We start from the raw sequence: 14,330 nt of genomic DNA, 5'->3' as shown, positions 1-14,330 counted from the left end.
TGTTTAATTACGGTACAAGAGAAAGCCTTCTGTTGAGAAATAGCTTTCAGTAGCGCCCAATTAACTAGAGACATATGTAATAGTAAGTTTCTTTCCTAGACTAGCATAATTTTTAGAGAATTTTTGCTAGAATTAATTCCAATACAATTATGTATTATGATTACAATAAAATTTTAGTGAAAGGTATGGTTATTATTTAACCAGCTCAAATTTCTCTTACTAATTATACACTAAGGAACGCCCTTACTGATTACTTCACAACTCTAAGTTCGGAAGTGAGTAACTTCACATCCCCTAGGACTTTTTAGGTTTAACGGGAGATGCGTATTCAAGCCGTTTCACATTCCGAGAGTATCGTGTTGAATAATTCAAACGACTCAAGCCGCAGCATAACACTTGTCTCGGATTTGCTTTCTGTTTCATATTAATAATTTAACACCGACCTGTTCTAACGAGAATGATGCATATTTCTTTGTTTTAAATAAATTGGTGTTAGTAGTTTAAGAATGTTATGAAGTATTTGACTCATTGTTGTTCTTTTCTTTAAATGAGCATTTGTTACATGAAGTAAACAGAGATAGTTATCTAGAACTGGCTAATCTAGAACCAAAATCAAACATTATATTATTATTTCAAAGTAGCGTAAAATTTATCTTTGCTTAACTTAACCCTAATGTTCATTTTGTATAATATATGTTAACTTTATAAAATAATACGATCACTATAAAATAATTTTTAACTTAGCTTTTTTTTAACTTTGTTTTTTGCTTTACTACACCGATAGCGATGTATATAGAATTTGTATTAAATTTAATCACAGATCAGTTTAAACAGTTGATAGAAACTTTTTGTTTTTTTTTGCTACACATAAATGAAAATTTCACTTTGCGAGTGTCAATACACTTTCGGTTTCGTCTGCGAATTTGCTTTCACTTTCGATCAATGCATTTCATTTTTCTAGAGACATATTTGACTTCAAATATTAAAGAACCAATTTTACCGTAAGTTTCCACTGCCAAACTGATCATACAAAAACAAACCCAAACCAATTTTCGAGTAAGTTTAGACATTAAAAGAACAATTTTGTTTTTTATGAAAGAAACAAAAATTTCAATACCTGACCAAAAACTGGTATGAAATGAGCGTAATTTTTTGGTTATCAGAAAACAACATTCTTAATACAAACTAGATGGCCCTCGAATTCAAAGCCGCGTACACGATCGAACGTTGACTTGTGTGAATCGTGGAAAAAAACGCCGCCGAATGAGATGAGATATTTTTAAATGTTTTAAATACAAGAATAGCAATCAGACTTATAACTTTCGCGACACGTAAAAATACATTGGGACGATAGGTTTCTGGAAGTCTAAGGAACATACAGATTTATTATATTTAAGAATATATATATTTAAGAATATATCCCATCTATAAGAATACTACAATCACGCAGAAGATTGATCACATATATGCGCTTTAAATTTATTTGCGGAAACATCGTGACTTTGCAAATGAAATGAATTTGCCAATTGTGATATGAATATCGGAGAATCGGTCACGGTTTTTTTAAAACCGTGATTATCGCGTTGTTTTGATTCCAGCAAAATAAACTTACTAAAAAAATAATGTCTACTTTTCTTCATTGTTTTATAATTTTTTACAATAGTCTTTGAATCGTGTCTCCATTATTATTGTCATTAATATATTCCGTGTTGGTTCACAATGGGCGCATGAGGTCGCTGTTGGTGTCAATATCAGCATGCGACGACGCAGTTCAGGAATTCATTTTCATGACGAATCGATTGAAATGCTTCACTTGCAAGCAGCTAACGTTCCGCCACGCAATACTTGCATCGATTAGAAAGAAAAACAAAACGATTTCTTTATTTTAACACTAGCAAAAAGTATATAATCGCTATTGTCGTAAGTATATTTTACTTAAAGGGTTTTTGCTAACTATTTATTACTTATTTGAAATAAAATAAAAACCATATAAAACTCAACTCACTTTAAAAATTACCATTAAATTCAAAACTACTGTAAAATAAAATTCAACACGAAATCTAGTTTCGAATGCAATGCAAAGACAAATCAGAAATAAACCAGGTCACAACTTGGCCTCAATCAGTGTCAGTGCTTTTAAACCATACTCGTAGTTTTAATACCGTGACTCTTTTTTTCTCTATTCATTAAGAGAAAATAATATAGGTGAACACGTAATTACAAAGTTAATACTTATTGAGTTCTATGGATAGAATTGTAAGCCCACAATGGCAAGCATCAACGCGGACTGTTACCAATCTCTCCCCTAGGGCACGTCCCAAATACAGCCCTCCCGTATTTCGACCTACATTCTGAAAGCCGCTCATTTTCCGTGGCAGGTTTAAATTGGGGCCTGCATGTAAACTTTGCTCGGGCACAATGTTCGCTTTTAATCCTCGCTCCAACTGTCCCTTTCACTCCCGTTATATATCATCCTTTCCTAAATGATGGCAGCCGGTGGACGAGTCTTTTACAAATTATGCGTCAGTTTGATCTAATATTAAAGTATCATATAATTTGAAACATATACAAGAAATGATACATTAGTTCTCAGGAGGTCTAGAGTCTATATTACACGCTTACGAGAAACAAAAGAAGTACAAGGAACAACGGTGCATATAAGCATAGTTGCCATTATAGAATGCATTAAATGCAGTATGAAATACCTGCCTAGTATAACGTGCACCACACTTTACAGGTAGATAATTACTGACTTCTTGTTTTAGAGAGCACTTGTGAAGGGCTGCGGGGGCGAATGTACAATTAGTCCCCTGGTTGCCAACAGAGTACTCCACGCGTGCGCCCTTATACCAATGTATTATAGAAAGTCTGTTCTTTAGAAATACACAACATATCTGAAAAGCTATTTCTAATAGTGGGTTGCGTTAAATAGTAAGCTATGTGCAATTTTTAAAAATGCTTTTTTTTTAATTTCCTATACGTTCACCAATGTGTACAAGTAAACAGTGTCGTCAAAGGCACGTCCTAATTTAAGCTATTTGTGAAAAATGTAAGTTAAATATGCAAATTATCTAAATGTTATGCAATACGTAAACAAAATTGAGTCTAGTAAATATAATAAGTATAATATAATAAACTAAAAATAATTCCAGAACTACTTGTCTGAGACTATGTAATATATTTTCAAGGCATTGTATTATTGCGTGAGAATATTAAAAACGTTATAACGAAAGCGTAATTTGAACAAGGTCTTGCTGATAGGTCAACGACCGCAATCACGTCTGCCCGTGCCGAATGTCGGTGTCGCAATGACAGTCACAAGGCCAGCCAACCACCGTAGTGCTGGAGACAAGAAAACAAGTCAGCTTGCTATGATACCAATATACCTACTTTTAAAACAAGAAAACAAGCGAGCTTGCTGCAATGCTAAAATGACTTATACGTCTACTCGTACGTGTAAACATTTTGGAATTTTACAAATTTCAACGAATATGCAACGTTAAACTGACATAATCTTGAGTGACCTCAAACTATTATAACACGATTCCTCTTTGCTTTAATCTCATATAAGGTTGAAGATACTAATTACGTTAGTCATAACGAGATCTACTTTCGCTATTGTTAATGTTTCTGTAAAATTTTAGATTTAATACTTATACGGGTAATAAGAACAAAATTGATAACTCCTAGTGTTTAATAACTTAATCGTTAACATAACTGAAGCGAGACAACAAAGTTCTTAGTAAGAAGTGATATTAAAGGGTTTTAAATACTATAATAAATGTTTCACCAAAAAGTAAAGAATAAAGATACAAGTTTCGTCGCTACTGCTGAAAATGTAATAAACTCAAGAAAAACAATTCTTTAATGACTACCGCGTCATCTTGTCTCCTTGAAGTCGATACGAGTGAGGTCGAGTGAATAAAGGGCGGCAAAATAATTGAGAACGTTTTTATTGAAATAAATTTAAAGAATTTACCAGTCCTGTCCACTGGAGTACACACAATTTTTTACCTGCACTCATAAAAAGATCCATGCATCCGACCTTCAACAACAAATTTTTCGTTCTTTCAACGCCCAAATTAATTAAGTGTCAATAAAATCGTTTCAAACTTTGTGGTCCTATTAAATACAGTATTTTTTAATGATTATTTATATTCGTATAATACAAATCTTAAATATGTGAAAAGAAAATTGTTAAAATCTTTACACTACTATAAATTTATATAATTTTATTACAAACATTTGAATAAACAAAATGCTCTTAATAGTTTAACGAAAATGTTCTTTGAATACGTTGTTACTTTACTCTTGATAAGGTATAATCAACTAACCGTACGACAAACTTTTATGTAACAAAGTTCTCACATGTTTATCCATCGTAAACTGACACTATCGAGTGAATCAACCGTATCGAACAACTTATAGCAATGTAGCCAAGTAATAGCTACATATTACAGTACATTTCCGTCCTATTCTTGGACATTTCAAGATCTAACAACGGTCATTCTTCCGGGTACTTACATGCGTCAAGTCAGTTCTTCATATAAAGTGTATTTTGAAATGCTAGAAACCAAACATATAGTACAAGACTAATATTTCCCGTGTTGCACACACACAATATTGTATCTATATCTTACTAATATAAAAGCGAATGTTAGAACGTATGGACGGATACGAACGGACGGATACGGAACGATTATCTTGATAAAATATATATATGCTATATAAAATATAGCACAGATATAGAACATAGTCCGGAAGAAGACATAAGCGTCTCGCACTGAGTCGTGGACGATAGCTAGTCAGTTATATTCGATAATGCGTTAGAAATCCTGCAAGTTGAATGACCAACGATTTTGGAGCAAACACAAGTAACAAACACAAAGACAAGAAAAAGCGCAATCTCTGCAACCGGTTTGTTAGTGAACCCGTCGTCATAAGCGGTCGTCCGTTACCCGTGTTGCACAACTGACACTCGTACTGTCGCACTAAGCCTTATTTAACGAATACCAAACTAACCAAGTCTTAAAAACAAAACATATTACACAATGAGACAACTCGTTTTAATATAGTACTTCATATTCGAAGACTTTTGGAACATATTTTTCGGACAACAAATTATTAATTTATCAATGTTTCGTTTCGGAATGGAAACAAAGTAGTATATTATTGCAAACAGTCGTGTTCAAACTTTACATCAACAGCACAGACGCTCGTGATCGCTATTTATAGTTGTGATAACGTCGAGTAGGGCTGTTATCACCAACAATAAGACATAAACTACACACTGTTACATGCGCTACTCCTATAAAGTTTTATCTCATTTACAATATTCGGTTATATCTAATTGTTACTGTAATTAGAACAATCAATTTTATATTGCAACACATTTCGATTATACAATCCTGATTGATTTTCTAATTTTGTTTAAAACGACGTTATTTAAATAGAAATATTTATTTAATTCCCAACTATTAAAATTCTAAAATGGTGTATTATTTTCATGCTGTTTTAATTTAGTAAAGAGATGTCAAATGGAGGAGTAATTAAATAAGCGATGCTTAGCTCAATCGTCATTACAACTAAGTTATGAAAATATACAAAGTTATGACTTTATAATGACTAGTCATTGTTCTTCAACACATGATTCCTGATTTTACATCTCGAATCCTAATTTAACAACATAATCAAGCGCAACATCTGTTCATGTTTATATTTCCATTGAGTCCAATCATTATGCAAGTTGAATAAAATTATATGCAATTGCTAGCAACCTTGTTAGCGTGCGTCGTTAGTAAAGGATTACAAAGGTAATTCGCTCAATCAATAACAATCACCTGAATAAAGCCAAGGTATAGTTCCAGTTTTTAGAGAGAAAATGACATATGAATGTACAAATGTTTCGACAATGGAAACTCCACTTATAAACACAAGCACATGATTAGACTGTCGGGAACACATCGATAGGGCTGGTCCGTTCACGTAGGTTATCGAGTAAATTTAATTAGCGCGGCCTTTCATTAGCACTGGCAGTGGGTAATAGCGTATCAGCCACACATGTTACGTGCCAGCTCTCACCCGGCCGACCAAACTGCCAATCAAAATACTAATGTCGTACAACATACAAATAGTTATAAATTTGCCTATTTACAAATTTAGTGAATCATTATTGTCGATAATTTACCACTGCAATCCCTTGCTCTTTAAACTAATGCATTTGTTTGTCTACCACTACCTTTTCATTTAGAAATGCAATTGGCCATAAACGCACCAGAGTAGCCTTCTTTTTTCGCCTAAATGAATTTACGATTAGTTCTTTGAAGTTTTCTTTTTAATTATTTCACTGTAAGCACAATAGAAACAATAAGCTTTGTATTGTATATTAATAACGTAGAGTATTCAATAGGCGATCGTGTAATTACGGCAATTTAAAAAAGCAGACGATGTTGCAACCAAACCGACTGAGCACCGCTCACCGAGGAAGGCCGTCAGTCAAGGCGGGTCATGGTGCCACTTATTAAACTATTATAGTTTGCATTCAAACATAACAATCAAGTTGATATTTTTGCACAAATTAAAAATAAATTCCAGCTAGATACATTCACGCATTTTGAGAAAAAGGCTCTTGACAGACAGACGGATGGGCAACAAAGTGATCCTATAAGGATTCCGTTTTGTTCCTATGAGGTACGGAACCCTAAAAATAACAAGAAAAGAGAATATACTACAGTAAGCAACAAGCCTATGCTCAAAATGACAAATTTTTTTCCTAAGCGTATTATTTTCAACAAACCTTATGCTTATGCAACTTACGCCACTTACGAGTGAATAGAAACAAAACTAGAAAAGCTATTACACCATAATATTCAATTATTTTCGTTAACAAATTACTTAATATATCTGTGTACTAAATATTTGATTATTAACATAAAGTTCAATATTTAGTTTAATAGTTTTGTTTCAATTAACCACTTGATTTCTATTTACCCCATTATACGATAGTGCACTATAAGTCAATGTATCATGTAAGGCGTAGTTTACGTAGGTATAAATAACAGTTAATTTCTGTCGCGCTCCGTTAGGTGGCGTCGCGTGCACGACGGCCTTCCTACATTACTTCCACTGCTGATACTACGTTTATTGCGTCCGTGAAGGTACGCTTTATTACCGAGCGTAGACGTTTCATTACACATACGTTAATTATTTCTTGGTTAAATGTTTGCTATTATTTAAGATAAAAACATAACTGCAGTGTCTGCAAATGCATTTATTTAGGATTTTGGACGTCTGCTTTAGAATGGTATGCCACAATGCTATTTTCAATCTTCCGCAAGCTTGTGTTGGATGTCCGATAGTGCACAACGCTGTCTGATGTATCCTTGCGTTGCTGGGCTACAAATAGACAAGGGTAAACTCTAACCACTAAAAGGTGACGTGAGTAATATGTACCTAACAAGAATTTAAGAACTCAAACAAATTAATATTAACTATCTAAAGACCTGTATATGTATACATATGTAGAAATTGGTGGCAATTTAATTAAATATAATTTAACCAATTGAATAAGTAACAATTAAATTTATATTATAATGTTACATCAAAGATTTATATAAAGCTGTTTACAGAAAATCAAGTTTTAGCAAGATAATAATACGACAAAACATGTTTATTCAATTAGTGGTACTCGTATACACGAAACTCTTATTAAACGAAGTTTGTATCAAGAGTTTGGCACTCATTTGTTTATTCTATATCAAAATTCAGTAAATAAATAAGGTTTTCTAATGAAATTTAACATAGCATTAAGCTTCGTATATTAAATACTAATTTCATAAAAAGATAAAATCTTTGGTTAAAAAAGAAAAACCACCTAGGCTTCTTTGACATTCTTATCCACAAGTGAATGGACTATCAGCAAATAATGACGCAAAATCCGATAAAAAAAAAACAACCGTTGGGTATTTAAAACATATAAGTTTAACGTTGGACGCTGACCTTTTCGGTATCTCCAATTTGCATTAGTTTATAATGGAGGTAAAGAATGCAAAAAAAGTCCACAGCAACAACTTGTATTACTAAAGTAGAAGTTGTATAGTAGAAATAGTTTTTATTATTAAAACACACGTACATTTAATTGCAATTGCATTTGTGTTATACAGTTACAAAGAAACTCCGTGTAAGACAATCGCTGGCTTTGTTTAACATGTGTCGCCGACTCAAACAACTGGTCTAGCTCAAAACTAAAGACCTTTTGTGCACTAGTTCTTGGCGAGTGAAACGTGACTGAATAATTAAATGTTTTGTTATAGCTTTGTTTATACGATGCTTGTTAGTGGACAATAGTTTTAATTGCTGAAGTGTAGTTTATATTAAACCACAAATCCTCGCAAAAAAATACCGTCTTCTACTAAGGATGTTCCTAATAGCAATAGAACTACTATGTCAAAGTAAGTAGAAACAACCGACACAGTCATCATAACTACATAAAAAGATTGTTGAGTTTAAGAATAATCGTTTAATGAACTAAGATGTAGATTTTCAGTAAAAGTTATAGAGCGGGGTTTCACTGCAGACGATTATGCAAGTCATAGTGAAAACAGAGCTTTTTAAATATTTATTCAAAACATTAATTTAACAAACAAGATGACATTGAAGCGCAAGGGAGTCACGAGAACGTGTTCCGAGCATTATTTTTGTCGATGGCACAGAGGCCGCGAAGGTTGCGAAGGGCCTGCGCGAGGCCGCATCGCCAGCGTCAGCCTTAACAAACAATGGCGACGTAGTCATTACACTTAGTGACTCATTTTCAATCGATACCACCGATAAAACTAACAAAAGAAAGTAAACTAACAACTAGTGATTTACATCGCCGCTAAGTAAAACTACACGGATTTTTTAAAATCCTGTCTTAATTTCAGCAACAGTTTACATTTGCATGGCTATTGGGTCATTTACTACTAAAAGTGAATACAAAAATTGAATTCTTGACCGATAAAAAGTGATAGTCCTTGACTGGAAAAACATAGATGAGGAGGGTAACAAAAAAACAATCCTAAGTCTAGACTTGTTTAATTTGACTATTCATCAAAGTAAAATAATATAAGATATACCAAAGAATAATAATAACGATGAGAAGGAAAATTGTAAATGCCAGATGTCATTGAATAATGGTACTTGTGAAAATATCCTCTTGAAAAATGTCACTGGAATCCCCACATGACCTACAAAAGATGAAACTCCAGAGACATATGAACAAATTTGATGTGTATTACTTCGCAGAACGTACAGAAAACGATTTGATGTTTTTTTCTTATCGTTTGGGCCAAAAATTTCTTTCTTTAGTAAGTTAAGGACAATAATAAAGTATTTACTTTGGTATAATACACCATGTTCGTTTCTCTGAAAGATCCACGAAGGCAATTACACGACGAGAGAAAAACTTGATCTTTAACTGGTCAGACTTACTTTCTTGTTTAAGTCATTGGGAAGGATTTATCGATATATTGTTAAAATACAATGAGTAATTAACTTCCAAATAAAAACTGATATTCGAAGTATCGAGGAGACAATTGTACAAAAGTATTTAACAAAGACTCCAGCTAGAGGAAAAAAAAGTATTTATTTAAACATATTAGCTGTCCGTTACAAAACTGAGATAATAGCGTATGGGTCATATCAGATTGTAAAATATCTCTGTTCCTAATGCAGATCCCCTCAGCCCTTCTAGAGTTACCTAGTAATAAACATTTATCCATCCAAACCATCTCATATTTTGTATTGCAGTATACCTACGAAACGAAACAAATAGTACAGTTGGCACCAAAAAATTTGTAGAGTGGCTTTCGCCTACCGCGGCACGGCTCGCTCGGTTGATAAGTGGCCTAAGGGCTCCCCCCGCGCCGCGCTCTCACCCCTGCGACCTACTTCCACCATCGCCCTCGCGATCTTTGTGCACGACGCTCTTGCACAACACAGATATCAGCTGGATGATTTTGTGCTGATTAAAGTATTCTATTTGGTCCCAATTCGAAACACTTCAATCGATTTCGTAACACTTCAAACAAGGACGTACTAAAAACATTGCCGATTACTTAATTACATTTACCTCAATCTCTCGGAATTCGAAACTTTCGCAGCAGCCTAAAACACCAAAGGGATATGAATTAATTTCTCTTAACAAACTGCGTTTTAATAATTTGGAGTTTTATGTACTCCTGAATAGGTTTCATTATATCCTTTGGGCGAACAACTTTGTGCATATTACAAACTCATTTTTGCATTTATGAGTTTTCAAACACGAAAATTAAATTTGGTAAGTAGCAAAATATAGGTTCTCAAATGGCAATCTAATGGAATGTATTATAGAAAGTAATTAGATATTGACTTAATTAACTATTACTTATCATGTAGTTAAACTACAACTGTTTATATTTGTATATAAAACTAGCAGTCGCCCCTGACTTTGTCTGCGCGGAATGAAAAAAAACTTAGTACTTAGTGTTCTTCCGGACTATATTCTCCATCTATACCAAAATTCATCGAAATCCATGCAGCCATTCTGGAGATACCTTCTAACAAACATCTATCCAAACATTCTCATTTATAATATTAGTAAAATGTACATTCAGTAAACATAAAATACTGGGAACAGTTCTTACTTAGTGTAATCAGTCACACATTACGTTTATCAGCTAACGTATGAGGAAAGAAGCATTTAAACGCTAACACGTGACCGATACAAAAACACGTGTACTATAAGAGAAACGATAGTGGACTGGTCACAATTAATGACCAATTGATTTTCTATTAATATTTATTATTTAAAATTCCAGGCTCATCAATGACGATCGATCAACGTTCACCACGAAACGTTCGTTTTTTTTAAACAAAAATTTTAGTTCTATTTATACATCTGTACAGAAGTATAGAATATATTACCCATCACCACATTGATAAAATAATTCAATACTTTAAAGTTAACTGTGCTACAATGATTTAAAACTAACTTCAAAATGTAATTGACAAAACTTATACGATTTGAAACAATTAAGGTTAAAGTTTGGAACCGACCTATTATTCTGTGCCGTCTTTAAATACAATACAACTGTTACTTATACTTTTGTAACACGGCGTTACTGAAAGATATTTCTACACATCGTCAATTAACGCGATACATGATCTGCCGGCGGGCGCCAGATGTAATGCGCTAGATAACCAGTTATAGTTCCCAGAGAAGCTGCTCCAATTCGGCAACCAGTAGGTAATCTAAACAAATATACGTGCATACTTGTATTGTGCGTAACTAGCTTGTGTTGCGTACAAATATAATACATACACCAGGGAACACATATTTGGCAGCATAAAGGTAACTAAACTTCTTTTTAGATAAACCTGTGTCCAATATTTTCAATTATTTAATTTTAGTACCCTTACCCTTCCAAATGTTTACCCATAAGGAAAGGATGGGAAAAAGACACATGTGAAGGATACATCATCTTTCTTTGCGCGCTGCCCTCCGTATAATAAACGTAGGCAACGCATTTGCAAAATCGGATATTGCTTCGCTATTTCAGCCTATTCAACTTCAACTTATGAAAAAATTAAAAAACCTGTTAAATCTGTAGAGACAATCCTTAAATTTGGGTGACCAGGACCGTCGAAATCGAGGGAAATAAAAACGTAAATTTCCGAACAACAACCATGACTAACAAGACAAGAGGACAAGCGGAATTTTAACCTCGCATTCGGGATTGGAATTATCCTACAACGTTAGACAACTTGGTCTACCGAGCTGGGCGTACTGGTCTCTCTCAGTCTTGGTGGGAGAGCGGTGCAGTGTTACGAAGATATGTTGGCTATTTATAACTGAGCACTGCAGGCGACCGGACTCCGCACCCTGAGATATACGTCATGACTCTTGCAATACAATAGTAGATTGGTTACAATGAAACAATTAGTTTTAAAAACATATTGAAATATAGTGGAATAAATCTTACTTAAAAATTTCTATGGTACTAAAATACTACTAGCATAAACAATGATACCAAATACAAGAAGTTTAGACTTTAGACATTAATACAATAGAAGGAGTTGCAAGGATGATAGTCCGATCTATCTATTTGATACCTAAGCACTAGGGGAACAACACTAGGCATAAGTGGTAACAGAGTATCACACAAATACGTTACCGTGGTATTCCACTGCCGAAACGCATGTCTTTATTGTGTTGATTGTTGTTTACTCATTCTCGAAGACAAAACACGAGAATTAAATTTTGTTTGAGGTCTTTCAGCAATGGAAACCCACTGTCATATGTCGATGCCCTATTCCTATAGGAATCTGTATACATTTATCGTAGGTGAAACGATGAGTTGATGTTTTTAACGAAACAGTTAAGAAACAAAATAACTTTTCAAGCATGTAAAAACGAATAAAGTCTTTGTTAATAATATCATACAGCACCAGCAGAACATTACGTATTTTAAATAGAATCGAACAAGAACGAGATTCTTGGCGCGGACGCAATGGACATTTATGATTTGTTTTTTTTTCTTATTTTCTGTGGAGCGAAGCCCGAGTCGGGAGAGTTCCGAGGCGCGGTACAGTCGGAACGCGCGGCCGGTGCATCGAACGCCGCGGTGAGAGCGGGGTCGACGAACTTAGCGCCATGTGCATTCGGTTTTGAACCGTTTCATATATGTACACACATACATATACATATACATAACCCGATGGATGGCTATCCGATGTAAACAAATCGACTGGTTAGTCATTGCTTCAACGTAATTGCGGAAGTATACTACGTGACAAACGCTAACATTAATATAATAGACGGGAAGGCGGTGTTGCTTTATTACTGCAACTAATAAATACTAGTAGACTATTGGTATATATCACGTAGCGTCGCGTACAGATAAAGTAGCAAAATTATAATTATCAAGTAAACCCAAATACCTCCAAATCTCTCGATAAACAAAGGCATTTGTCCATAGCTCTGTCACCTTTTACTTTCAACGCTTCTCCTAGTAAAAACTGAGCAAATCGTTTTACAAAAATATTGACGAATGAGCTGGCCGACCGTAATGATGGCAATAACCATTAGGATATCGTTTAATACAAAAATGTGTATAATTCATTGACAATTGACGTGACAAGGAGATGGATACAAAGACTTACTGCAGTGTATCAAGGTGTAGTACCATAATTACACAATAATGTAACGTGAGATTGTCGCGGTAAAATAGACCTTTTAAGTACTGCTGCAAAACATATGTATATGGGTATAGTAAGATTAATAAAACATTTTACTTGAAATCAAGAGCTTGTCTTCACAACTGGTGACGGATATGTTTATTTTCATAACCTCTATAAAAGCTCAAGTGGAGTAGAATCTACTAAACATTCGTTCATGAATGGATGATATTTACAGGAGACAAACATCAATATTTGTGTAGGCTGTAAAAACAATTTTGAAACGAACAATAAATAGGCCTATTGCAAAAGAATTAGACGATGTTTAGCTGATTTATTGTCACGTATGTCAAATTACCTTGACTTAAGACAAGTAATAACTGTTCAAAGCTTCCGAGAAGCAGAATAAATGTTAAATCGACCAGTCTTAAAGATAAGAACGATATAATAGAGTATACACCGACATCCGAAGAGTGTAAATCGAAGACCGGGATCCGGGTCCGACAACGCTACCTTTAGAGAATCGCACTATGTACCTACATATAAGTGTAAAATAATTATAGAGGGACGATGGGTGTTGGTTTCATATGCCATTAATGTTCTGTTTACGTACAGAGGGGCAGTTGTACGTCTGAGGGTTTTTGAAGAGGGTTATAACCGTTAAAATTGAATATCACCGAAGATCGACAACTAATAAAGCTGCGGTAACATTCTGGTTTACTTTCGTCACATATAATGCTTAATCTAGTTAATTCGGCCTAAGTATTAATACGTTTAATTAACTTAACTTATATCTGTACACTAATATTTATACATTAGAACACGTCACGCAGTTCTCGATTTTTGACATTTCTAAGTTTTTAATTCTTCATTGCTTTATGCTTCAAATGTAGGTAATCGGAAATAATAACATAGATATATTTTGGCAATCCGTGATGACATTGAAGACCTATATTAAACTGAAAATCAGGGTAGTGGAAAGCAGCCAATGATCACGTTACGGATGAAGTAAATATACAAACTGTTTTTAAAAACGCGCGCATTATGAAAACTAAACATTTGACAGCTGAGTAAAAGCAATTTAGCATCTGATTGTGAATTAAACCCTAACTTGTCATAATTTAGGATACTTTATA

At 34.1% G+C, this 14,330-nt stretch overlaps 1 protein-coding gene across 1 annotated transcript in view; it reads right to left on the bottom strand.

Moving 5' to 3' along the window:
* Kdm3 (Lysine demethylase 3) overlaps positions 1-14,330 on the bottom strand; it is a 136,607-nt gene that overhangs the window by 121,977 nt on the left and 300 nt on the right. The window lies entirely within an intron of this gene.

This window comes from Papilio xuthus, unplaced genomic scaffold (genome assembly GCF_000836235.2).
Source record: "Papilio xuthus unplaced genomic scaffold, Pxut_1.1 DF826933.1, whole genome shotgun sequence".
Taxonomy (NCBI): Eukaryota; Metazoa; Arthropoda; class Insecta; order Lepidoptera; family Papilionidae; genus Papilio; species Papilio xuthus.
This window is presented reverse-complemented; position numbering and strand designations above follow the sequence as displayed.